Source organism: Maniola jurtina, chromosome 2 (genome assembly GCF_905333055.1).
Source record: "Maniola jurtina chromosome 2, ilManJurt1.1, whole genome shotgun sequence".
Taxonomy (NCBI): domain Eukaryota; kingdom Metazoa; phylum Arthropoda; class Insecta; order Lepidoptera; family Nymphalidae; genus Maniola; species Maniola jurtina.
This window is the reverse complement of record NC_060030.1, coordinates 10,787,413-10,814,010: the sequence shown is the minus strand read 5'-3', so window position 1 is coordinate 10,814,010 and position 26,598 is coordinate 10,787,413. Positions and strand designations below refer to the sequence as shown.

At 36.0% G+C, this 26,598-nt stretch overlaps 1 protein-coding gene and 1 long non-coding RNA gene across 8 annotated transcripts in view; both read right to left on the bottom strand.

The window, feature by feature from the left end:
• LOC123875506 (low-density lipoprotein receptor) overlaps window positions 1-26,598 on the bottom strand; it is a 245,130-nt gene that overhangs the window by 153,780 nt on the left and 64,752 nt on the right. The window lies entirely within an intron of this gene.
• Window positions 8,916-26,524, bottom strand: LOC123875588. Its single transcript, XR_006798175.1, has 3 exons — window positions 26,399-26,524; window positions 17,157-17,161; window positions 8,916-8,927 (listed from the first exon to the last, which is right to left on the bottom strand). It is a non-coding gene; the product is annotated as an uncharacterized LOC123875588 (long non-coding RNA).

Sequence of the window (26,598 nt, the reverse complement as noted above, 5' to 3'; positions counted from 1 at the left end):
TCTTTTCTAAGCTTACTTCGATATTGAATGAAACCTGAATAGCTCAAAGGCCTAGCAAGCTGAAGTGGCAGTGGGGAAGGTCATATCTGTCGCAGAACCAACGGCCGATGGGGCAGATGGTTCAGCTGTGGAGACCGCGTACCGGTAAGCGCAATGTCGGACGACCTCCAGCCCGCTGCTAGACCGATGATCTGCAGAAGATAGCGGGGAGCGGGTGGATGAGAAAGGCGGAGGACCGTGTTTGGTGGCTCGCTTGTGGAAAGGCCTGTGTCCAGCAGTAGACGCATACAGGCTGATGAAATGGAATAGAATGGAATGAAACCTGAAGCGTGTAGACCTAACAGATAGTTAGCGATTTGAGCGGTACGTTGATAATATAATTTATTTCTGCTCCTATACTTACTTGGAATTAGAAATCACAGATTCTGGAAATTAAAAAAATTCTGAAATGCAATTTCCACAGAAAACCCAAATACCAATTTTGATGAATGTATTGTAACTTGTGAAAATGACGTACTTTCATACAGAATTTAATAACGTTTAAGAACTTAATGATTGAGAAGCAAATTTTTAATCCCACCAAAAACATTTCATGTAAAAAGGTAGCCAAGACTCACAAGTTCATAATGTTTTCACTGTTAAAAAGTTATGAGATCTCTAGTAGAGCCAAGCCCCTAGCTGAGCTTAGATTTGTGCTGGCCATGGGACCTATCCCAAGTCCAAAGTAATATAGCTCTTAAATGTTCTTGACTGTATCAAATTTATAACAATAAATAACAAATCACTCTACTTACAAGCTCTGATTCTACAAACCCTACATCTTGGTAAAAAAAGGACGGCTTGGCCGTTTAATGTTCGTAAAACTATTACATGACATAACATATTTTAAAGCCTTAAGGAATAGTTTGTTCGACAATTACTAATTTGTATTGTACTTCGTGATGGTCGCAGAAGCAATTCCGGGCTTAGATGTCATTTCAGATAAAAAATCCACGAACTGTAAACGGCCAAGCCGTACTTTTTTTACCAAGATATAGGGTTTGTAGAATCAGAGCTTGTAAGTAGAGTGATTTGTTATTTATTGTTATAAATTTGATACAGTCAAGAACATTTAAGAGCTATATTACTTTGGACTTGGGATAGGTCCCATGGCCAGCACAAATCTAAGCTCAGCTAGGGGCTTGGCTCTATTAGAGATCTCATAACTTTTTAACAGTGAAAACATTATGAACTTGTGAGTCTTGGCTACCTTTTTACATGAAATGTTTTTGGTGGGATTTCATTTCTTTTTGGCAGGTGCCCTAGATTTTTTTGGATCTATTTTTTGTAGGTACATCATTTTCATGGCCCACTCTCTATCGTTACCTCTTTTTTTAAAAGCTTTTATTCAACTTGCAATGTACTCGTATGTAAATATGTTTGTTCGGGTGGAATCTTGCAACTCAATTTTGAAGCAGATATACCAAATTTCAGTATTTTAGGACTTCAGGAAACACAGATACTTGGTACGTTTGATAAATCTGCCACGGACATCTTATCCTGAAAACTTTAGAATTCGAGCAACAGATTTTACAGATATGCATCTCATATACGAGGGGATGAAGGGGGACCCGATTTCTTAATTTATCTGTTGTTTATAATTGTTGAAATTCCTACTTAATGCCAAATTTCAGTCTTCTAGAACTTCAGAAAGTACCCTAGAATTTGTGACTAGAGGTTTTGAATGTCAATAAATCTTAAACTATAAAAGCTAGACATTAGACAATTGATACTCAGTGCGTTTAATGAATCTGCCAAAGACATCTTATCCTGAAAATATCAGCATTCTAGCGATATAATTTATAGATTTGCTTTTCTCATAAGAGGCGTAGAGGGGGGGAATTTCCAAAGTCTTAATTTTCCTGTAGTTTGTATGCAATTTCTAGTTTACATACCAAATTTCAGTCTTCTAGGACTTCGGGAAGTGCCCTAGAATTACAGACTAGAAGTTTGACTGTCAATAAATCTGAAACTATAAAAGCTAGACAATTGATACTCAGTGCGTTTAATAAGTCTACCAACGACATCTTATCCTGAAAATATCAGCATTCTAGCAATAGAATTTACAGATTTGCTTTTCTCATAAGAGGCGTAGAGGGGGGGAAATTCCAAAGTCTTAATTTTCCTGTAGTTTGTATGCAATTTATAGTCTACATACCAAATTTCAGTCTTCTAGGACTTTGGGAAGTGCCCTAGAATTACAGACTAGAAGTTTGACTGTCAATAAATCTGAAACTATAAAAGCTAGACAATTGATACTCAGTGCGTTTAATAAGTCTGCCAAGGACATCTTATCCTGAAAATATCAGCATTCTAGCGACAGAATTTATAGATTTGCTTTTCTCATAAGAGGCGTAGAGGGGGGGAATTTCCAAAGTCTTAATTTTCCTGTAGTTTGTATGCAATTTCTAGTCTACATACCAAATTTCAGTCTTCTAGGACTTCGGGAAGTGCCCTAGAATTACAGACTAGAAGTTTGACTGTCAATAAATCTGAAACTATAAAAGCTAGACAATTGATACTCAGTGCGTTTAATAAGTCTGCCAACGACATCTTATCCTGAAAATATCAACATTCTAGCAACAGAATTTACAGATTTGCTTTTCTCATAAGAGGCGAAGAGGGGGGGAAATTCCAATTTCTCAATTTTCCTGTAGTTTGTATGCAATTTCTAGTCTACATACCAAATTTCAGCCTTCTAGGACTTCGGGAAGTACCCTAGAATTACAGACTTTGAATAGTGATGATCATCAGTGAGGGACGAAAACGGCGTATTTTAGGTATCAATAAATCTGTAACCATAAAAGCTAGATATTTGATACTTGGTATATTTGGTAAATTTGCTGAGGACACCTTATACTGAAAATTTCAGTTTTCTAGCGTCATCCAGACCGAAGTAATGACGGGTCGAAAATACGGCGAAACACTTCGAGAAAAAGGTACGTAGCGCCCCGGCCGCCGTTTGGCTCGTCTTGGCGGGGGCACTGCCGTGCCCCCTGATTTCAAGTTGCGTTGTCGACACGAATTATTCGTATAATACATTTCCTGGCCCGCCTTGTACCCAATATCACCTGGGAAATCAAGCTTTGTGATTCGCCGTGGATGTTATAAATTATAATAGACAACAATATTATTATAGCTATATATGATTCTAGTAAAAAGGTAAGTTTTATGAAAATAGCTGATACGTGCTACATAATAGTGATTTTGCCAAGTAATCAAAACAGCAGCTATTATAACCACAGAAAAACACGCACTTAGTATGGGAGTTTATATGAAATAAGTCATAAATATTTCACAATTTTTTCAACTTTATTCGGTCATTTAAAATGGTTATTAAATTCATGACCTATTTAATAATCACTAAGAAATAATTTAGTTTTGACATAACTATTGCAGTAAGTTTCACCAGTTCTAAATACACATTATTTACAATAATGACTGGCGAATAATTCAAAAATAAATGGTTACTTAATAGAGGATCCAATTTCTACCTATAATTGGCTGTCAATTCGAATTTGTTCGCTTAGTAGGTAGTTGTTCTGCACTCAATGTGCAGTTTCGCTAGGGAAATCAAACTGCGTGAATCTTCTACAGCTATTTATTTTCCTGTGCATGCATAATGATTTAGAATAAATACAAGTTTTTAATATACGTAATAAGTATAGACTTCCAATATTTTAGACAGGAATGTAAACTTATCACCATTATTCATTAATTTTTTTAAATAAATTAGCCAGGTTAATCATGACTAATACTCCCCTTTCCCTTCCAATTAAGCGTAAAGTTTGTGCCAGGACTGGGTACGACAATAGTGCAACGGATGAGGTTTGAACCGCCGACCTTTCGGAATTCAGTCCGCTCCTCAACCGTTGAGCTATCAAGGCTCTAATTCATTTATCATTATATTGTAAATTGCACAATATTGACAGTCAAAAAGTGTATAATGGTACACAATTTGAATAAATGATTTAATTTGGATAAAATATGTTTTAAAACGTTTTAAAGCAGAAAATTCTAAACCAGTAGATATTAAATTATCAAAAATGTGTTTCACGTTCGCTCTGCAATAATAGCAATATTTACATTTGACGCTAATCTAATATTTCACCAGGCATCCGATATTTTGCAGATGTCTAGTATGAAGTTTTTGATTTGGGTAACTGAAATAATATATTATATTACAAAGGGTTACTGGCAAAACGTCACGACGTTAACGTATTATAGAGCCATTATAATAAATCTACACACTTTGTTTTTATACAAACTTAGCCGATACTTTTTTTAAATCAGGTTATTAACTCATTTCGTCTACGAGCTGAGCTACCTATAACACGCGAACAGACAGATCGCAGAGTGACATTAATAGGGCTCCACTTTGACCTTCAAAATGTCTACCCTCTAAACAGTCTTTTTAGGATTCCGTACACAAGATTCCGTTCCCTTTGGGTACGGAAACCTAAAAGCCGAAGATTTTTCAATTCGATTACAAGATATCCTTAGACTGTGATCTCACCTAGTCGTGATCGCAATATTCTACACTAGAGGATGCCCGCGTGGATTTATGTTTTCAAAGATCCCGTGGGAACTCTTTGATTTTCCGGGATAAAAAGTAGCCTATGTCCGTCCTCGGGATATAAGCTAACCCTGTACCAAATTTCGTCAGAATCGGTTAAACTGTCGGGCCGTGAAAAGATAGCAGACAGACAGACAGACAGACACACTTTCGCATTTATAATATTAGTATGGATGATACTAATACGTCAAAGAGACACTTGTGAAATGGTAGGTAGGTACTCAAAGACAATAGTAGTCTTATGAGATGGCTTAGCGTACCTTCTCCATGCATCCCACATGATTACCGCTATATAATATTTCACCATACATTTCGTTTATTCAACATCCTTTAACAGACATTAAAGTATATTTTTAAAATATAAACTTAAAAATATAAGTAAGTATACATAACACAAATACATAGGTTTTAATAGAAAATGCGCATAATAAAGGTGTGAAGACCTAAAAACTATTTCAGAATATACTTAGTTAGTTAGTTCTTACTTATCTTTAGTTTGGAAACGAGTTTCCACCTGGAACAATTTTGTTTCTGTATCCAGTATAAGAGTTATGAACTTCTCGTCAAACTAAAAGAAATGATTACGAAGTTTTAATGTTACAGAAATGTTTTATGACAGCCTCACCGATAAAATATCTTTCACTATAAGTACTCCTATACTCAAGTCTAATCTTAATATGCGGATGTCAACGGTGCTAGATTATTAAATAAAAACTAAGAAGCTTTGCAAAATCCTATGCCTATTCATGCTTTAATATTCGGCCAAGGAGTGGATCATGTTACATAGTCCATTAACAAAGTGAACCTATTAATAATACCATGCTCTTTATGATAATGTGTATCTTAGGAAGATAAACAGAAGATGGTTACTCAGATCACACAAGAAACTCCAATGTTCACTGATGTTAAGCATGCGTTGCCATGGCACAAAACAGCCGCCTTTAGTGGAAGCTTTGAGTTTGCCATCCTCTGTAAACTAGCTATGCAGGCAGATTTTCACGTCTCTGTATCATGTTGACCGTTTACGATAAACGAGTTTTTACTGAACCATCTCAACCCGCTGGATATAAAAGCTTAAGATTTTGCACGTACATAGGTTTTCGTTTTAATTTAGACACCACTAAGTGCGGATATTGAGAAATTCCAAAGTGGATTTTAAAATCCACGCAGAAACCACGCAGCGGAAACGAGGTTACATGTATTATTAGTTTTTCTGTTTTTAACCCCCGACCCAAAAAGAGGGGTGTTATAAGTTTGACGTGTGTATCTGTGTATCTGTCTGTGGCATCGTAGCGCCTAAACGAATGAACCGATTTTAATTTAGTTTTTTTGTTTGAAAGGTGGCTTGATCGAGAGTGTTCTTAGCTATCATCCAAGAAAATCGGTTCAGCCGTTTGAAAGTTATCAGCTTTTTTCGAGTTACAACCTTCACTTGTCGGAGGTGTTATAAATTTTTAATTTACACTTGTTAGTTATATAGTACATAAACTAATAAAGAAAATGCTATGGATATAACATAACATGGAGTTCTTAGAAACCATCGAAACAGTAAAGGATAATGTCTAATGATGCCATGTAAGTTTAAATGGCCTCGGGGGTCTAAGCTTCAGCCAGTAGTTAATCCTTTACAGCGAAGTTATTTGTTTCTCTATCTACTCCTACCTAAAGCTCTACTAACTCGGACTTTCAGAGCTAATTATCTAGATTATTCTCTGTTAAACTAGGTTCATCCAAACAGATATTTTTGATTATACAGGTGATGGTGATAACCGTTCACCATCATCATCATTTCAGCCTGCGGACGTCCACTGCTAAACACCTTTGCCAAAGCACCAAGCATCACATCTGGTCTTCAACCTTCCTAATCCAGTTCCAAAGGATGCCCCACACTACTTTGCGCGCCGTTGCGGCGTGATTAAACTGACAGACTTTTACATAGTATTAAGTATTAGTGATATAATCATTTTAACTTCTGTTAAATAAGCAAACCAGCTTTAATTATTTTAATTATTATTAATTCAGTTTTAGTTTATTATTATTTGAGAAAAAAGACCTCTTATGTACATGGCATACAGAATACACAGAAATCGTTAGCATCGAATAATTAACTTAATGAAACGCAATTTTATAGGTTAAATCTAATCAGCCGTTCTCCGTTTAGTAAATATTTTAAGCAAAATAATACGAAAAAAATATTTTTTGTTCACAATAAAAACAAATGTGAAATGATTAAGGCCACATATTATTAGAGATTAAAGTGGGTCATTTTAGTAGAGATTTTTGTACAATATTAGAAAACACGTACATTTTCATTTCTATATTTTTTTAATTCATATAATACTTACTTGCCCACTAAGTAATACCTACAACTTCCAAATAGTATTCTACATTCGAAGTTTCTCAAGTACCTTCCAACTCAAAAATTTCTAACGAGTTTACCGTACCAAGTAACCACACTTAGATATAAGTTTCCAATTTGAATTTAAGAGTAAGTATTTTATACGACACAAACGAATCGAAGCCACCTACCACGTGTTACGTTATCTTGTATTTAAGTCTGAATAATAGGTATATCTTTTTGTCTGCGTTCAGACTTGAAATCACTACCCATGTAGTTCATGTGAAAGTGAGTTTGTTTGTTGATTTGTCCTTCAATCACGTCGTAACAGAGGAACGGATCGACGTGAATTTTTGCACGGGTATAGTTAAAGACCTGGATGCTACTTTTTATCCCGAAAAATTTAGTCCCCACGGGATTTAAAAACCTTAATCAGCATCAGCTAGTGGTCTATAAAATTACACACGTAAAATGAACCTTATAATTTTAATTACATCCCTACATTTAAATTACATATTGACGATAAGCGCTAAGTGGTTTTAAATGTAATTAATTACTCCACCCATGTCACGTAGGACGGAAAAGATGCGAATGATATTGTTCTATGAAAGCTGTTTCAACCATTTAGTTGTGATTAAATTAACACTTGTGAAATTGTGTTTAAAAATTAAAATATTATAAGAGCTTTAGGCATGATCCATTTTATCGTGTCTAATGCATAACATATATTTTTTGGCTCGGTTTATACAAAGTTGCCTTCTTAGGTTCTTATATTTCTATGCTATCTATGTGTTTAAAATAAATAAGTACGTACCTAGTTAATAGGAAACAATATTACCTATTTCAAATTAAGAGTACCTACTTGTTTTAATATTTCCGGAAGATATTCATCGTACATCAATTCTTCAATTATTATATTTAACAAATATTGAATCAGTGGCATATCAGTAGAATCTGCATTCCAAACCGAGTGTGGTGGTACTGTCACAGACGTAGCATAAGACACACTAGCAAGTCCTACATTATAAATAAATATAATTTATTTTGAATGTTTTATCTAATCCTGCATAAATAATTTCATTCATATATATAATATTAGATATATTATTTGCTCTACAGTATTATAGGGATATCTGTAAACCTTATCAACCTTCATAATAGGACTCTGAATAACGAAGTCAAGTTTTAAGTGGCCTTTGGGCCCCCAAGTTCCAAGCAATCCAAACGGCTGTTTGTCTTTTACAATGAATTCATTTGTTTGCATAAACCGTTGGCGTAAACATTGTGTAGCTAGTAGATAAGTCTGGCTTTGAAATAGTCTAGTACAACTCCAAACTTTGAAGATGGCATACTTTATCTGAGTTTAAAATGAAAAAATCAATCAATTAAACTAATAGTTAATTTACTTGTAGGGGTCCCAAGGTCTCACTAGAATGGCGACCTCGTACGGAAAGCACAGCATTGAAAACCCCCCAACTAGGTGGATGTACAACATCCAACGAGTTGCAAGGAGCCGCTAGATTCAGGCGGCGCAAGACCGTGGCGTGTGGAAGTCCCTACAAGAGAGATCTACGTCCAGCAGTGGACGTCTATCAGGTGATAATGAGGTTGCTATCCTATGTATATCCTAATTTCTCATACCCTGAACCTATAAATTAATAGGTAAACTAATACCTATCAAGTTCAAATTTACATAAAGTCGTTTGATACGGTTCTTATCCTGTTTATAATACAATCTCTAAAATTAAAATCAACTTCAAATTGATCACAGATTAGGAGGACTTAAACCCTTCACTGATACTGTAAAATGGATTTGAATAAATTAGAATAAGCTACTACAGGCAGCCTACATCCAAGATCAAAGCGTTGAGAATAATGTCACAAATTAAAATTCAGATGGAAGTTACGAGTCTAAAGAATATTTAAACCGTATTTTATGTTAGATGTTCAAGTACTAAACGAAGGTGAAAATACCTACAAAGTAGAGCATAAATAGAGTAACTTAAGGTGTAAATTAAGTCGTGTATAAATATAAAACAAAACATAAGTTAAAATATTCCATTAAAATTGATCTTTATTATGATTTATTTTGAACGACGAGAAATAATATTTACCTTATTTAGATTATTCATATTTGAAAAGTTTTTCGAGATTGCTTAGCATTTTGATGCATTAATTTAAGAGTTTTAGATTAGAAAAAACAAAATAATTATGAATTTGTTTAGAAAACAATTGTTGAACAATTGTTCTTGTCAATTTTAAAAAGTAGTAACTTTTTAATTCAAAGACTGAAAAAAACAGAATAACAAATTAACTGCGTTGCGACAGCCAAATCCGAATTGTAGCTTCTGACAGGAAACGCTGCGATTCTCGATGATATATATCGATTTGTCGAATATCTCGAACATTCAGGACTCATCCAAGCTCAGCTGCTCCAACAACTCAACTGGCAGGGCACATGCTACATTAGAGTGCCAAGGTATGGAACGACGGCTTCGCACAGGAAGCGCAGTGATGGCAAACCTTCCACTAGGTGGATGGACGACATCAAGCGAGTTGTAGGCAGTCGCTGCATCCAGGCGGCGCAAGACCATGGTCCATGGTGTATGCTATTCCCTATAACGTACCTATGTACATTGTACAGTAGAGGATAGCAATCAGTTAACAATGATGATGACGAATGGATATAAGTAATATTTTGTTTTATCTCAAGATCTTAACCGAAATAGTATATTTTATGTAGGTATAGTAACAACTTACGAAACCTCTTTAAGCAGCCTCAGGGGTCTCAAAGTTTTAACTAACCATTTGTAGTTGGCAACACACACGCAGTTACATACACAATTGTTTTTCCACTAAGAACACTATTATTATCATGAACATACTTTATTTCAGACTAGCTGATGCCCGCGACTTCGTTCGCGTGGATGTAGGTTTTTTAAAATTTCCATGGGAACTCTTTGATTTTCCGGGATAAAAAGTAGCCTATGTGCTAATCCAGGATATTATCTATCTCCATTTTAAATTTCAACCAATCCATCCAGTAGTTTTTGCGTGAAGGAGTAACAAAAATACACACACACACACACACACAAACTTTCTCCTTTATAATATTAGTGTGATAAAAGAAACATAATTATTCATCATCTCTTAATAAATCAAACACTAAATTCTTATGTTGATTACCAGGTCTCTGTAATATTTTAATAATAAATTTAATACAGCACATTCTTCGTACACACCTATAGATATATGTTTAAATAAATAAATAGGGCGACGAGTTTCAAAAGTCTTTAGAAGTAACTATAACTTAATTGGAGCGAGTTTCACCTGGTTCCACGTTTATTTTCTATGGCAAGAATTGTGAAATGCTCGCCAATTTAAAAGAAATGAATAAACCTACCTATAGTTCAGAAATACTTCGCTATAGTAGTGACTTAGCAGAGTATAGCCTTGACCTACATTTTCTTGTTTATTTAAGTGGAAAATTATAAAATTATGAATCCAGCTAACGCGGTCATTTTCAATTTATCAAGATGAAGCTCGGCGTGTTGCGGACAAATGGAGAAACTAGTTCCTTCAAAGTACGGAATTAACTTGTTCTATCGTACCGCAGGATATCGATTAATCTAAAACTTGGTGAATTTTGAACATAACACAGACCTCGAGGCTTTCATAGCATAGTTCGAAGCAGTTACGAATGTTGAATTCCATTCAAGTGGCTTGCTCCCGAATCAATCTAATACATCCGATTCTACGGTGGTTAGGTTTCGTCCGAGCAATGTTGAATATTATATCGTAAATTCTTGACCAAAGTTGCGATAAGTTTTTGGAATTGTTTTGTTTTTGGGAATACTTATTAAAATTAATTTATATAGTAATATCTATACCTAACATGCTGGATCAGCCAACAGTTAATAATATTACTAGATGATGCTCGCGAGTTCATCCTTGCGGATTTAAGTTTTTTGAAAATCCCGTGGGAATTCTTTAATTTTCCGGGATAAAAAACTACCTATGTTAATTTCCGGTATGCAAGCTACCTCCATTACAAACATATAAATTAGTTAAACGGATGGGCCTTTAAGAATCCCGCTGGAACACTTTAATTTTCCGGGATAAAAAGTAGCTATGTCCTTCCCCGGGATGTAAGCTAACTGCGTACTTTCATCAAAATTGGTTCAACTGTTGGGCCGTAAGTAAATACAGACAGACACTTACGCATTTATAATATTAACACTTATTATAAACTAAATTCAGGGACCCGATCGTTATATTATCACTTAAGCTTTAACTGAGCAATTTCATTTTGCTTTTATTAGCTTTGACAAGATTTAGGTTTAATACCGATAAAGTGAAAGAATAAACAACATGAACACAAAAGATTGCAAAATAAAGGCAAGAAACGTTAATAAACCCTTATTATCTATTCACGACCGACAGCAGTTACGTCCTTTACGACTGAGCAGTGACGGCAATTTTTTTGCGTTGTCCTTTACCACTTTTTATCAAAGGCAATATTACCATAATGTTAATATCAAAAATATTCATTGCAAAATTTTCTTTGAATATTTTGCGTCAAAAAGGTAAACATATAATAGCAATTTTAATTAGGTTTTAGTAAGCCACGGTTTTATAAATTATATACGATTGTGTAAATATATGAGAAAAAAGTAATTTTCTAGAATATTACCTGATCCACCAGGCACTACTTGGGTGGAATTTGTTATACATACATACTTACTTACATAATATTAGACTTTGCTCATTGAGCTCGAACAAACAACAATCTACCGTAAATGCTTTTATCATGTCCCTTTGTTACAGTGAGCCCTCAGTACCTTGTCCATTTCTCTTTTGCATCTCCGAATCCCACGGAACGTGATCTAATTCCATGTTAAAATACATCGCATTATTTGCAAACTGAGCGAAACTTACGAGGAAAAGGAAGGTCCGAAAACTTTTGCAATTTCTTGAATAGTAACGATAGGGCTGGAACGTGTCAAATGGGAATAGGGGAAATACGGTTTGGTCACCGACTCAACTAGAATTTGAAAGACTATTGAAAAGATATTATTATTTCAAAAAATAAACCCATCGCTGGCTCTTGACTGAGCAAGGATCACCTTTCAGACCATTTTGGTTTGGCCACTGTCCACCACGCTGGCGAAGTGCGGTTTGCAGACTTCACACACCTTTGAGAACGTTATGATGAACTTCCAGGCATGCAGGTTTACTCACGATGTTTTCCTTCTCCGATAAGGCAAGTGAAATTAAGGGCAACTAGGAGGCCGACCTCGTAACCTCTGTGCTATCAGCTTTTCACCAGTATACCTAATACACTACAACTGAAATGAAACTGGACTTGAAGTCTTTTTAAGCAAAATTACTCGAAAAATAAATAAATATCACCAATTTTATACTATTCCATTGGGATATAAATTTCACCTCTCACTTGCACTCCCCAAGTTTTTACAATGGATCTTATAATTAAACCGTAAATTATCGTTAAGTGCTCACTCAAATGAGGGCCTTAACGGACCTCTGAGGAATATCAATGAAGCTACATACTGTTAAAGTCTGTGGTAAAATAAAATTAATTAGAAAAGTTTCAACAGTCCACTCCTAAATGGCCGCTCTGATTAATTACTTTCCTGTCGGGCAAGAAGGTTATATATACCATGAAACAAAACCGGTCAAATTTGTGTCAGACACAAAGGGTTACATACCATCTTACAAGCTGTAACACTATGTTTTACTTTTAACAAAATTTACTTGGCAGCCATAGTAAAATTCGCCATCGTGGTATTTTATTGTTTGTTGTTATAGCGATAATAGAAAAACACACTGAAAATTTTAACTCTCTACCTATTACGGTTCATGAGATACAGCCCGTTGACAGAGAAAACAGACGGACTGAGGGATAACACCCTTCGGAAAACCTAAAGATACTGTACATAAAAACGAGCCACATTTTCGCAGCACTCTCCCTCGATTTGGGAATTTCAAGAAACAATATTCCCGTTTACTAACGGTTTATCTTAGACTGCATTATTCCTTATCAGGTGAGAGGAAAAATTCGATTAGAAGATTGCTATGCGCTTGGCTCCTTGCCAAATACAAACTTCTGTTAGGAAAAAAGGATTTGTGGACTCCGTTTTAACAGACTACCAAAAAATAGGAAATCCTCGTTTAGATTATCATCTTATAGGTATTACATATAGTTAGGTACCGATGGCAATCGGGTGGAGATGGGGAATGCGGGCACACTCGCACAGCCGACTAGCGCAACGGGAGATGTGTGGGTGTGCGGAGCGTCCACCCGCCTCATACCTCGGTTGCCATCTGAACCTGTCGCGTAATGTAGTTAAATGAGTTCAGGCTTGCCTTGCGGGACACTGAAGTATCGTTCCCAATAAGTCTTGTTTCGCATTCTACGCGACCGTCTACACCCGTCCGTCTATGTCGATGTGGCGACGTCTCCAATAACGTGAACGAAGAGCTGATACGTTTCTTAAAACATGTTAATTTAGAATTTCAACACGTCCACGTTTTATTTTCAGTAACTACCTACTATGGATATTACCGTTTCGAATAGACGTTTGTTTTGTGTTTTAGTTCGAAAGCTATGAAAGCTTGTGAGCGAGCAGAGAAATCTGCAGGCAAGTTTTAAGTCTTTAAATAAGTTAATAGCTCGTTTAATTAGTAAACTATTTTTTTATTTATTTAATACAGGTTTTAGCTGTCACGTGATTTGCAAATCAAAATGTAACACTGAATTTTGTCTGAAGCTTCTTTGAAAGCATTGATATTTAAAATGAAGTCTTTATTTTATGTCGAACAACTGGTGCTACTGCCATGTCAGGACTATTAACCAGTTCGGAAAGCGATTTGTACGGAGAAGATACAGTATACAATATATAATGTAACTAGTTGCTACGCTATCTTGTGAGCTGTTGAATACAAAGTTGATAACGTCCAAGCAACTTTATCACTAAGAAGTCCGTCAGTTGTGTATGTAGTAAGTAACTTTGCTATTCACATAAGGCTGCGGATACATCTGTAAGTTTTACTCACGTGAATAACTTACATGATTAACTAACGACAAATTTTGCTAATGTAAACAGTCACCCTTATAATTATTATATCGTACATTCATATTACTAAAGCTGTCAATTAATTACGAAAACTACTTACGTGAGTAAAACTTACAGGTATAATCGCAGCCTTACAACAACGCTTTTGGTTAACCTTAAGAATATTAAAATTTAATTATATCATGACTAAGGCGATGCTCGCGACTTCGTCCGCGTGGATTTAGGTTTTTAAAGATCCCGTGGGAACTGTTTGATTTTCCGGGATAAAAAGTAGCCTATGTCGGTCCCCGAGATATAAGCTAGCCCTGTACCAAATTTCGTCAGAATCGGTTAAACTGTTGGGCCGTGAAAAGGTAGCAGACAGACAGACACACTTTCGTATTTATAATATTAGTATGGATAAAAAGACTGAAACCGGCAAAAATAAAGTTTACATAATCTAACCATAAAATCTAAGTAGTATCCATATTTTGAGAGCTGGGTGCTGCATCTCAGTATTTACAAAAACCCAACACTCTATGAGTAACTCTATTTGGTCGATTTCTACAAATAGCATTCTAGCAATCTAACAGCATTGCAATTTGCTAAAAAGATCAGGGACCGCCATCCCGTATAATTTCCTATTTTTCGTGAAACGGAAAAGTTGTGCTACGTTGGCTATCCCAGTCCATTCTCGCACGTTTCCATTCCACGACTTTCTTCTTCTACCGTTGCTTCTCTTTCCCTCAATTTTGCCCATCATTATGGTCTAAAGCCCCTTAAGCTCTTTCTATGTGTATAGGTACTCTCTAAGGAAAGCTTGTGAAATATCAGAACCCAAAGCTTAGTATAAGACGATATACGAGTGAGTACATAATTTTGTCGAAAGCTGTAACTTTATATTCGCTGAGGAGGGTATTCTGAAACTTCGCATATTACACATGCGAGGGACGCTCGTAAGGTCCTCGAGTTACCATATATTAAGTAACAAATTTTCCACTTTTCCAATCTAAGCTACGTAGCTGGAGCTAAGAAAATTACTGTTTAAGACTTTAATAAGAAAATAGTGAACGTAAATGTTGCCCCAGTAAACTATTTTTGATGCTATATACACATTTTGAAATAAACTGTGTTTAGTAGCTACATTGGTGCTAATTCAGTTGTACACCATCCCTAAACTAAATTGATAGGTCTACAGTTCGCGATAGGTCAACAGTTCGCGACAGGTTGACATGGCAATCGAGATATGAGGTGAGTCGTGGAAAGGAGGACGCCTCGCACACCCGCATAGCGGTGCGGGTGTGCGGGGCGTCCCCACCCCGATTGTCTGTCTGTCTGTCTGTTTGAACGGGCTAATCTTCGGAGAAATTGATATTGGACATACCTATACCAAGTAAAGACTTTGTCGTTGACCTCGAGGACCCAACTCCTCAATCCTGATGCTGCAAGGAATTGTATTCCTAAATCCTGGTGATCCCACGGAATTTTAAAAGGACCATCCGTTTAAATGTATATTTACGAAATTTGGTACAGCGAAAAGATGGCTTCATCTCGGGGACAGGCTGTTACGAATATGCTACTTTTGTCCTGAAAAATAAAAAGTTCCGAAGGAATTTTTAAAGCCTATATCCACGCGGGCGAAGCTGCGGGCATCCTCTAGTTTAAAATAAGACTTCTGGCTTTTGGTGAGCCAAGACAGCTTGAGGTTCTAAATTGGCATGTGAACTGAAGTATGCGGTTTGGTATATTATGTACACCAACATATCTACCTGTTATTTACGAAAACAGACCTCACAAAGGTAAACTTGTATCATTTAGTACGATAACATCCGTACAAATATTATAAATGCGACAGTGTGTTTGTCTGTCTGTTAACTTTTCATGGCCTATCTACTTTACTGATTTTGTCATTTGGTTTTCACTGAATTAAAAAAAAAACTAACGGAGGAAAAGTAGCAAGCATCATCTAGTTTTTTTTTTTTATACTTACTTAAATAGGTAACCCGAAAATCACTTCATGACCATAATATGATCATCTATTTCTTGGTGGAAAGAGGCCAAGTACATTTGTCAAGAATATTAATTACCTGCTGACCTAACTAACTTACAGGGTTACTGGGATACTTCGTGATTTACATAATTTTATTCAAGACGTAGATCGTGTTATGCTAGTTTTAGGATGATAGTGCTCGTCTAGGTTTACTTTTGATCGGCTATAAAGCCGAGCCAATGCAGCTCACAAAGCTTTGTGAACAAACACAAACAGCCTCTATTGGTAGCAATCGCAAAAATGACAGGTAGGTATATTGATACATTTCCAATGTTTTTAACCCCCGACCCAAAAAGAGGGGTGTTATAAGTTTGAAGTGTGTATCTGTGTATCTGTCTGTGGCATCGTAGCTCCTAAACGAATGAACCGATTTTAATTTAGTATTTTTTGTTTGAAAGGTGACTTGATCGAGAGTGTTCTTAACTATAATAATTAATTGAAGAAAATCGGTTCAGCCATTTGAAAGTTATCAGCTCTTTTCTAGTTTTCTTATAGAGGGTTTTGTGTCGGGGGTTTTTAAATTTTGAGTTATAACATTTAAAAATTACAAATAGCTCATGTGATAGCCTAGTGGTTAAGACGTCGGTTAATTCGGGAGGTCGGCGTTCAATCCCGGGCACGCACCACTGAGCTATGTGCGTTTTAAGCAATTAAATATCATCACTTACTTTAACAGTGAAACAAGTGTAAATTAAAAATTTATAACACCCCCGACAAGTGTAGGTTACAGTAAGTAAAACAAAAGCGGTTAACTTTCAAATGGCTGAACCGATTTTCTTGAATTATAGCTAAGAACACTCACGATCAAGCCACCTTTCAAACGGAAAAAACTAAATTATAATCAGTTCATTAGTTTATGAGCTACGATGTCACAGACAGATACACAGATACACACGTCAAACTTATAACACCCCTCTTTTTGGGTCGGGGGTTAAAAAAACTTCGCGGGGAAACCTGTATGCCTGGGAGCTCCCCATAATAATCAAAGATGTATAAAGTCTGCAAATCCGCATTTGGCCAGTGTGGCGGATAGCCTTTCTCATTCTGTATGGCAATGATGATGTAAAATAATTTAACTGTGACTTTATTTTAACTTGTCGCTTCCTTACCAAGCCAGCACAACAAAAACAATAGCACAGTTTAATGAAAATTTAGTGTGCCGTCGGCACCTGTTAGAACTTAATGTTCACCTCTAGAAACTTAACAAACCAAGACTTTACGATAGTTGGTAGATACCTACCCTGTTTAGCTGACAACCTCCTATCTGAACATATTTTATTGGCTGACTGGAGTTTTCTGACACAGCGCTATAATTTGGTCATGTTTTATTTCAATGTTAACTATTACGAAAACATTTCCACCAAATAAAACCCAACCGAATCCAAGCGTTTAATCTGGCTATAAGAACTAGTATAGATAGGTACAAAACATTATGCGGAGCTGTAACTTTATATTCGGTTATGGGTCTTCCAAAAGTTCGCATATTATGCATGCGAGGGCCGCTCGTACGGTCCGTGACTTTCCGTATATTAAGTAACAAAGTCTCTGCTTTTTTGCTCTACATACCAAAAAAGAGAAAACTTTAATATATACGCATCTCCATACAAACGTATTACGCCTATCTATTTTTTTATTTTTCTAGATCTATAACTAAGCCATATATCGATTTATCTCTCCATTATCTATGCCCTAAAACAATAGTTAATTACAATAAAATTGTATTTATTTTAAAAGTTATGGCCCTTGAAAATCCCTATTTTAGGGCTTTTGAGGCAACTTCGTGCGTAATATATAAGAAACTAGAAAATTGAAAAATCGAGTAAATTAGTCTTGTAAATTAATGTTGATTACCGCCGCCCGTGAACATTTGCAGTACCAGAGGAACTGCCCATGCGTTGCCGGCTTTTCAGAAATTTGATGGTCCGCCCCTTGGATTACCCCATGTTGTAGTCTAATGGTAATGTTACAACCTTTTCACGTTTTTAAAGCGATAATTTGTACAATAGCTTATATACAATTTATACTATATGATTAACATATTAAAAACAATTGTCTAAATGTTCGGATTGATAATAATATCGCATTAGTTTAGTTAATGAAGTTACAGAAGGCATAACTAAGTTAACACAAATCCAGAGCGAGCGTCGTCGTCTCAATAGGCGTGAATGAATGAATGGGCATACCAACAATGCCTCAGTGACCTCCGGAATTGTCGACTCAATTATGTTCACTTAATTAGGTACATTTGTTGTGTAGACCTGATTTGCAATTAATTGGTTGGTAACAATGATAATATTATATTATAGGTTATGTTCATATTTTCCTCTATAATTACCTACTACCCAAATACCTACTATTCTCGCTGAAGGGACAAACAAGACAAAAGATACAAAATGCACGAAAATAGAAGAGATCTTAAAATGTAACCCAATTGTGGTATTGCCATCTCAATCTATCGCGGACTATACATGTTATTTCCATTCTAAGGTTAGTTACTTATACACTGAGAACAGTAACTAACAGGAATGCACTTGCATAACATAGTCGGAATCTTGAGCATAGTTGAGGTAAACTGGAAGTTATGAGCCTAACAACTCCTTCGTTGTATTGCGCCTATAATATGATAATGATAACATAAAATGGATTTCATATTTTATTTTATTTTATGACAGGTTTTAGGAATCCCGTGAGATCTCTTTAATTTTCCGTGATCAAATATAATCTGTACCACTTATCAGGCCTTCAATATACCTTATCCATGCAAAAAGTCACGTCTACGTTGCGACGTTATTGAGAGACGATCCAACAAACACACACATATTTTTCGCATTTACTAAGTATGGTTAATGATATTTGAGGCACATGAAAGTAACCATAGATTATTTTCACTAATGTGGCTAGTCTTCCCAGTTCCCACTTCACGGATAACAGTTTGTTGCGGTCAACCACAGAGTTTGAGAATAGTTGAGGCACTAACGAACTGAGATAGGCTGAGCAACATTAAATAAATCAGCGGGTGTGTGCAGTGGTCAACCGACAGCCAAGTTGTTGTTTGGTTTTTGTTCTCATTTGGGTAAGCCATTCTAATATAACCAATTAGCTGGTGCCGTGACCTTGTCCGCGTGGATTTAGGTTTTTAAAAATCCCGTAGGAGCCCTTTGTATTTTCGGGATAAATAGTAGACCACGTCATCACGTCAGGCACACTATGTTGATCCGTTGCTCCGTTGCGGATTAAAGGATAACCAACAAACCAACCAAGACATTTTATTATACAGGATGTTATTATAACGATAGCAAAAACGAAGACAGGTGATAGTACTGATGAAATTTTTTTTAAATCCTGTATGTTTTAAAAGTTCGCAATGTATTGCAAATAAACCATCCGAATTACGCTGCAGGTCAAGAAACGTTGCGTGCCACGGTGTCAATGCTACGTCGTAGGCGGAGCAATGACCTCGAGAGTTGCACGCTATACATTACGGTTTGAAAAATACTATATCATTAATATATACATTACAGGTATAAGGTAAATGGTTACTATGGTATTGAATTATTCATTAGGCAAGCGTTCAAATTACACCCTGCATATGAGTAGTAGTGAATGATGGAAAAGTATAATTAAAAGCGCAAATCAATTTAAAAAGAGAATGATAATATAGGTATATGGAGAAATCAAAATACCGCGGTCAGTTGTTGGAAATTGTTGAGGCACAAACTCCAGCCAGAACAATTTCATCAATGACTGCTTGCGGTCACTCTCACCACGATCTTGGTTCGAGTCATGGTGGGCAATGATATTGGTTTAATTTTTACTATTTAATGCATGAGTAAGTTATCGTAATTACTGTATGCCATATTAAATATCGTCTAGATCTAAGCTTATTCTAAAACTATCTGACGATCGACCGACTAAGTTCGTCCGTCTGGATTGTTTTCTAAAAAAATTACAATATCCGTCTCTCGCATGCAGGTCATCTTTGTACCCGTAAAGATTGGCTTACAGATTATGCTTGAAAGTTGAAATTAGATTATACCAGACATTATAATATGTTTTTTGGATTGCATAATTAAAATTAATTATAGCCTCAATAGCTCAACGGTTAAGGAGTGGGCTGAAATCCAAAAGGTCGGCGGTTCAAACCCCACACGTTGCACTATTGTCGTACCCACTCCTAGCACAAGCTTTAGGCTTAGTTGGAGGGGAAAGGGGAATATTAGTCATGACTAATATGGCTAATATTCTTTTAAAAAAAGTAGTGAAATTACAATGTTCTAAATTTCAGAAATGAAGAGATTCATAGGAGAACTAGAGTAACTGACATAGCTCAACAATGACGATGATGATGAGTTTTCTCACAACTAACCCATTAATTAAGGACTATAAATTAAGTTTCTCACTCAGTTGATCATTTCGCATTTTGGCGACATGTGAATAATCTAAAGTTAAGAGGCAATTTATAAAATAAATTACATTGAAAATGTTCCAGAACGTAGTGAAATTCGAATTTAAAAGTTTGGAACTTTTAACGATTTATTGAATAAATTACTGAGAAATAAGTTACTTTGGCTCACACTCTCTCAAACTATTATTTTCAGTAGATTTTCAACCCGCAACAATATTCGTTATAAATTTTTTACACACTTATCATGATCATCATGATCAACCCATCACCGGTCCACCACCATGGCCAAGTGCAGATTGACAGACTTCATACACCTTTGAGAACATTGTGGAGAACTCTCAGGCATGCAGGTTTCCTCACGTTATATTCCATCACCGTCAAATCAAGTGATATTCAATTGCTTAAAACGCACGTAACTCCAAAAAGTTAGTGGTGCATACCCGGGACCGAACCTCCGACTTCCTGAATGGGAGGCGGACGGGTGGATCATAATGTAATTTTTTTTAACTATGTCTTTATTCTAACCGGTCACTCCCTTACCAAGCTAACCGAACAATAACACAGTTTAATGAAAATTTAGTGTGTCGGCGGCACCTGTTAGAACTTAATTTTCACCTCTAGAAACAGGACTTTACGATCGTTGGCAGATACTCGTATCTATATATTCAGCTGATAACCTCCTACGCTGAATTACTGACTGAGTTATCCGACGTAGCACTACAATTTGGGCGTGTTACGTTCCTACGCAATTTTCAAGTAATTATCATGTCATTCGGGTATCTTAGATCAAATTCTTTGCAATTGGGCATTGTAAGGCCTACATCTCCTGAAGATGCTCCGGTGTTGGGGCGAAACGCGCGTCGAGTGGTTTTGGGATTTGTGTGGTGCTGCGTGGTGTTGGTGCGTATTGCTTGCTTGGTGGCTGGCTTTTCCTGCATGTTTATCAGTGGGATGGTAGTTGCACCATACAGATTTGTCTGTTTCAGCGGATTATAGCAAATTAAGCTTTTGGTTCCTTGTATATCATGGACTTCTGCAAAGTAACGCCTGCCTATCTAACGTATAGGCGTATCGCTTATTTTGCGTCCAAACTACTGATCATGATTGCGTCAAGAATACGAGACGGAGATTGTGATTGTCGAAAAGATCAAGTGTGCATAAACCCTGAATCTAAAATGCCAAACTGAAATTTCGCCAAGGCAAACAATAAACCTATCCTTTTTATTACTTTTGTTGATATAAAGATGTTTATTCAATTTTAAGAAACGTTTATCTCATGTACCTACTACGAACGTTACCTAGACGACGGAGTGGCGTTCTACGAGTATAACAGAATTGAATTTCTTATTCATGTAGCTTTATTACATTTTCCACATAGTCGAGCGGAGTGGATGTTTCAGCTAGCTACGCATTTTTTTCTTGAATTTGATATCTTCTTTGACATATCGATCTACTTTCTGCTTGAGAATTAACTGGGTCATATTATTATTATTTCTTTAACAGACTATATTAAGGCGTCAGTCGTAATGTGTATGTAATGTGTAAATGTAATGCAAAAGTGTGTATATCGTCTGTCTGCTTTTCACGGTCATCGGTTTAATCGATTTTGATGAAATTGGGTAAACAGATAGGATGCATTCCGGGGATGGACATAATTGTGTAAATGGACACTTTTTGTCCCGAAAGAAAATCAAAGAGTTCCCATGGGTTTTTTTCGAAACCAAATTCCACAAGGGCGAAGTTTCCAAATTGCGAATCTCTGTGTTAACTTCGGCACGATTAGATCTGCGATCGGGGTGTAAAAAGGTGACAGACGAACAGACACATTTTCACATTGTTAAAAAAATCTTGTTTTTTTTTTGTTTTCATTTCCGTCTTCATAACTTGGTAAGTTTAAGCTATGGTTTGTTAATTACGATTAAATTAGTTTTGAAAACCAATTTCAAACAATTATTTTCCGTAATACAATGATATTGCATCGAGCGGCAGTATAGAGGACGTGCCCCGAAAACCCAATTGCGATTAAACGTGAACAGAGCAAAAAGGTCATATAATTAAACCTCATTAATCCTTATATATGACGTCAGCTAACCACCACGTATAGTTTTATACGCTCGTAACAGTTTACTGAACGATTTAATTTTATTTATTTATTTACTTTAAACCGAGATTTAATAAAGTTATATAAGTATACTAGACTAGATGATGCCAGAGACCTCGTTCACGTGGATTCAAGGTTTTAAAAACCTGTGGGAACTCTTTGAATTTCCAGAAAAAAGTAGTGTTTAGTCGTCTCCGAGATGTAAAGCTATCTTTGTACCAAACTTCGTCAAAACCAGTTGATTGGGTGGATTAAAAATATTGACCAAAGCAGGTTAGCCCAGAGAAGGATCTACGTTCATGTTTCTAATATCAATCATTAAAATAACAAAATTGACCATTTTCTTAATTATCTCATATTAAAAAAAATGCGGAAGCATTATGTATATAACGACATTACAACTGAACAGGGCTTTATTATGCAAAATTCACCAACAGCTTTGCCTCCGTCTTTTTTATAGGTCCATAAATTTGCACTTCATTTCAATCAATCATTGTCGTCGGCCAATTTGTTAATTGACTTGGCAGTTGACAGACGCTGAAAAGTTGTGCTCTGATTTCTATTGATATTTTATCAGGGGGCACGGTAGTGCCCCCGCCAAGACGAGCCAAACGGCGGCCGGGGCGCTACGTAGTACCTTTTTCTCGAAGTGTTTCGCCGTATTTTCGACCCGTCATAACTTCGGTCTGGATGGCGCTAGAAAGCTGAAATTTTCAGTATAAGGTGTACTATATACCAAATATACTAAGTATCAAATATCTAGCTTTTATGGTTACAGATTTATTGATACCTAAAATACGCCGTTTTCGTCCCTCACTGATGATCATCACTATTCATAGTCTGTAATTCTAGGGTACTTCCAGAAGTCCTAGAAGGCTGAAATTTGGTATGTAGACTAGAAATTGCATACAAACTACAGGAAAATTAAGAAATTGGCAATGCGGGGGGCATACGTACGGCTTGGCCGTTTAATGTTCGTAAAACTATTACATGACATAACATATTAAACGTTAAAAGTTATTAAACGGCCAAGCCGTCTTTTTTTTTACCAAGATGTAGGGTTTGTAGAATCAGAGCTTGTAAGTAGAGTGATTTGTTATTTATTGTTATAAATGTGGTATAGTCAAGAACATTTAAGAGCTATATTACTTTGGACTTGGGATAGGTCCCATGGCCAGCACAAATCTAAGCTCAGCTAGGGGCTTGGCTCTACTAGAGATCTCATAACTTTTTAACAGTGAAAACATTATGAACTTGTGAGTCTTGGCTAACTTTTTACATGAAATGTTTTTGGTGGGATTCAATGTTTTTGAATATTATCATGACCTGAATAGAGAATAAAATGAAGTATGGGCTATTATTTTTGCGCTGCGACTATGAAATAAAATGGGCAAAGATTCTGACTTTGTTTTTGTGTCGTCAAGTTTCGAAGTCGATCAAAGGGCGCGCTACGCTTCCCTATGTCGACACTACGTTTTCTTACATCTACGCCAGGCTTTTCTACGTCAACACCGCGCTTTCCTACGCCGACGACGCCGCTCTTTCCTACGTCTCCGCCGCACTTTTATACGTTGACGGACCAGCTCGTCTATCCCAAAGTAACTTTTATTTAAAATCTGTGCTTACGCAGTAGGCATAGGTAAACTTGGTTACATTACTGATTCTTAACAGTATCTCAAGGACGCACGGCTCTTAATAAGTCATTTCGTGAATTCGTCTGGACTCATCCTGTGAGCTATACCTATACCTAGTCAAATGTACAAGACGCTTCAGTTTGAAGGCAGCACGGAGTATTTTGAATTTTAAATTACATATTTCAATGATACTCATGGCAGATAAACAGATGCAGATCTGTTTTACGAGTTTATCAAGGTATTCTATCCGTTTTATCTAATGCAAAAGAAAATCCCTGGAAATAAATGGGCGCATATAAATAACCTAACAATAAAACTGGGAGATTTTGGGAGGGCTGCGTACAAACCGATGCATAAATGAAACATTTATCACTGTCCAATTTTAAAATGGGTCGGATACGAAACGGCTTTATATCACGTAACGAACACTGGTAACGTAAAACCTTCGAAAACCCTAAGGGACATTGCGAAAAAGTCCAAGCGCATGATACAGGTTTTCTAACACATGATTTTAGCTCAAGGCACATTCAAAATCGAGAGCCAAAGTGCAGTACGTGTCTTTTATGAAATGTTACAAAGCAAACTGAATTTAATTTTTTCTACTTTTCGTGACGAAAACTTATTTGCCTGGTGGTCGATACTTTGTCTCGAATCTGGTAATGTTTATAACTTTGACCTTAATTTTTTAACTACTTTTGCTTTTAGATAAATCAAGATACATATTTATGTATCTTATAATATATATAAATATAATCTTTTGTGATTTTACGAATTTGCTCGTTTAACTACTTTCAGTCTAGAAATTTTAAAATTATTATATATCGTGATATATGATCGTGTAATTATCTGTATTATTTTTACAATTAGGTAATTGACAGTCAAGGTTGTTAGTCTAGTCTCTATAGTCAGGCAGCAAAATAAACAGACGAGACTTCGACAGTAAATCGATCATTCATAATATTGTAGTCAAATGCAAACATTACTAGATCGGAGTAGTTAAAAAAACAAGTAAAAAGAATAGTTTTAATTAACCCCCGACCCAAAAAGAGGGGTGTTATAAGTTTGACGTGTGTATCTGTGTATCTGTCTGTGGCATCGTAGCTCCTAAACTAATGAACCGATTTTAATTTAGTTTTTTTTTGTTGGAAAGGTGGCTTGATCGAAAGTGTTCTTAGCTATAATCCCAGAAAATCGGTTCAGCTGTTTGAAAGTTATCAGCTCTTTTCTAGTTACTAAAACCTTCACTTGTCGGGGGCGTCATAAATTTTTAATTTACACTTGTATCTTCTGAGTTTTACTTTTACCGTTACCGTACCGTTTCAACTGGCGCTAAAATAAAATAAAGATAAATCGTTTCAGTTGAATGCGAATCTAATTTTTGGTCGCAAATGTTCTTAATGTCAGTTGAACAACACAGCTTGCAATAAATGTGATAAGTCAGACAAACTCTTCTCGTTTATAAAAGACCGAAAAGTCCGAGATTAGCGTTTCAATGGCATTTTTCATAACACTGTCAAAACTTCAGTTATAAGTTGTTTTGTTTAAGAAACTGAAAAGAAATACTATACAGAGAATGTAATTATGTTCATTTTATAACGACCTTAATACGTAGAGAACGTTGATAAGGATGAAGTTTATATGTCTCTTCGTGTTAGACATTTTAAACAAATCTCAAAGTAAATTCGTTATGTTTAACATTTCTGAAGAAGCAGATTAATACTGCACCTACAAGATTTGAAAAATATTACTCCAGAGTTACGGTAATTTACCAAAATGTTATATACGAGTAACTTATGTGTTAAATGTTCTGTATTATATAAATTAACTCTATATGTTATATAAGTTACAGCTCATGTTTCGAGCTGGTACATTTTAACCATCATTCTATCGTCCTCTGTGGATTGATAATGTTATTGTCTCCTGGAATAAATGTGGAGCAATCTCGAACTAGCAACATGGCCATACCTCTGCGTGCTTTATGAGTTTACATGGACTTTAGTTTTACATTTAAATCCCTCTATGGCATAGAGGGATTTAAATGGCGGGATTTAAATTAAGAGGCGATTGAGCATAGAGTCTATGCTCAATCGCGCGTACTAGTCGTATATCTACTGTTACACTATCAGAGTCGCTGATGTGTCATTAAGGTGACGCAAGCCGGTGCTTTCTTCATAGAAACGTAGGAGGTTGATAACTACATTATTTGATATTGTACGCTCAAAACTAAGTATTATATTGATGTGTCTCATCATTATCTAGATTTATTGATAAGTATATAAAACAATGGAAAAAAAATTGATTTTAAAGTTATTAGCCTCGTAAGATTCCTATTCTAGCCCTAAATGTATGACAACTTTTGTCGTAGATAATAGGATTAGG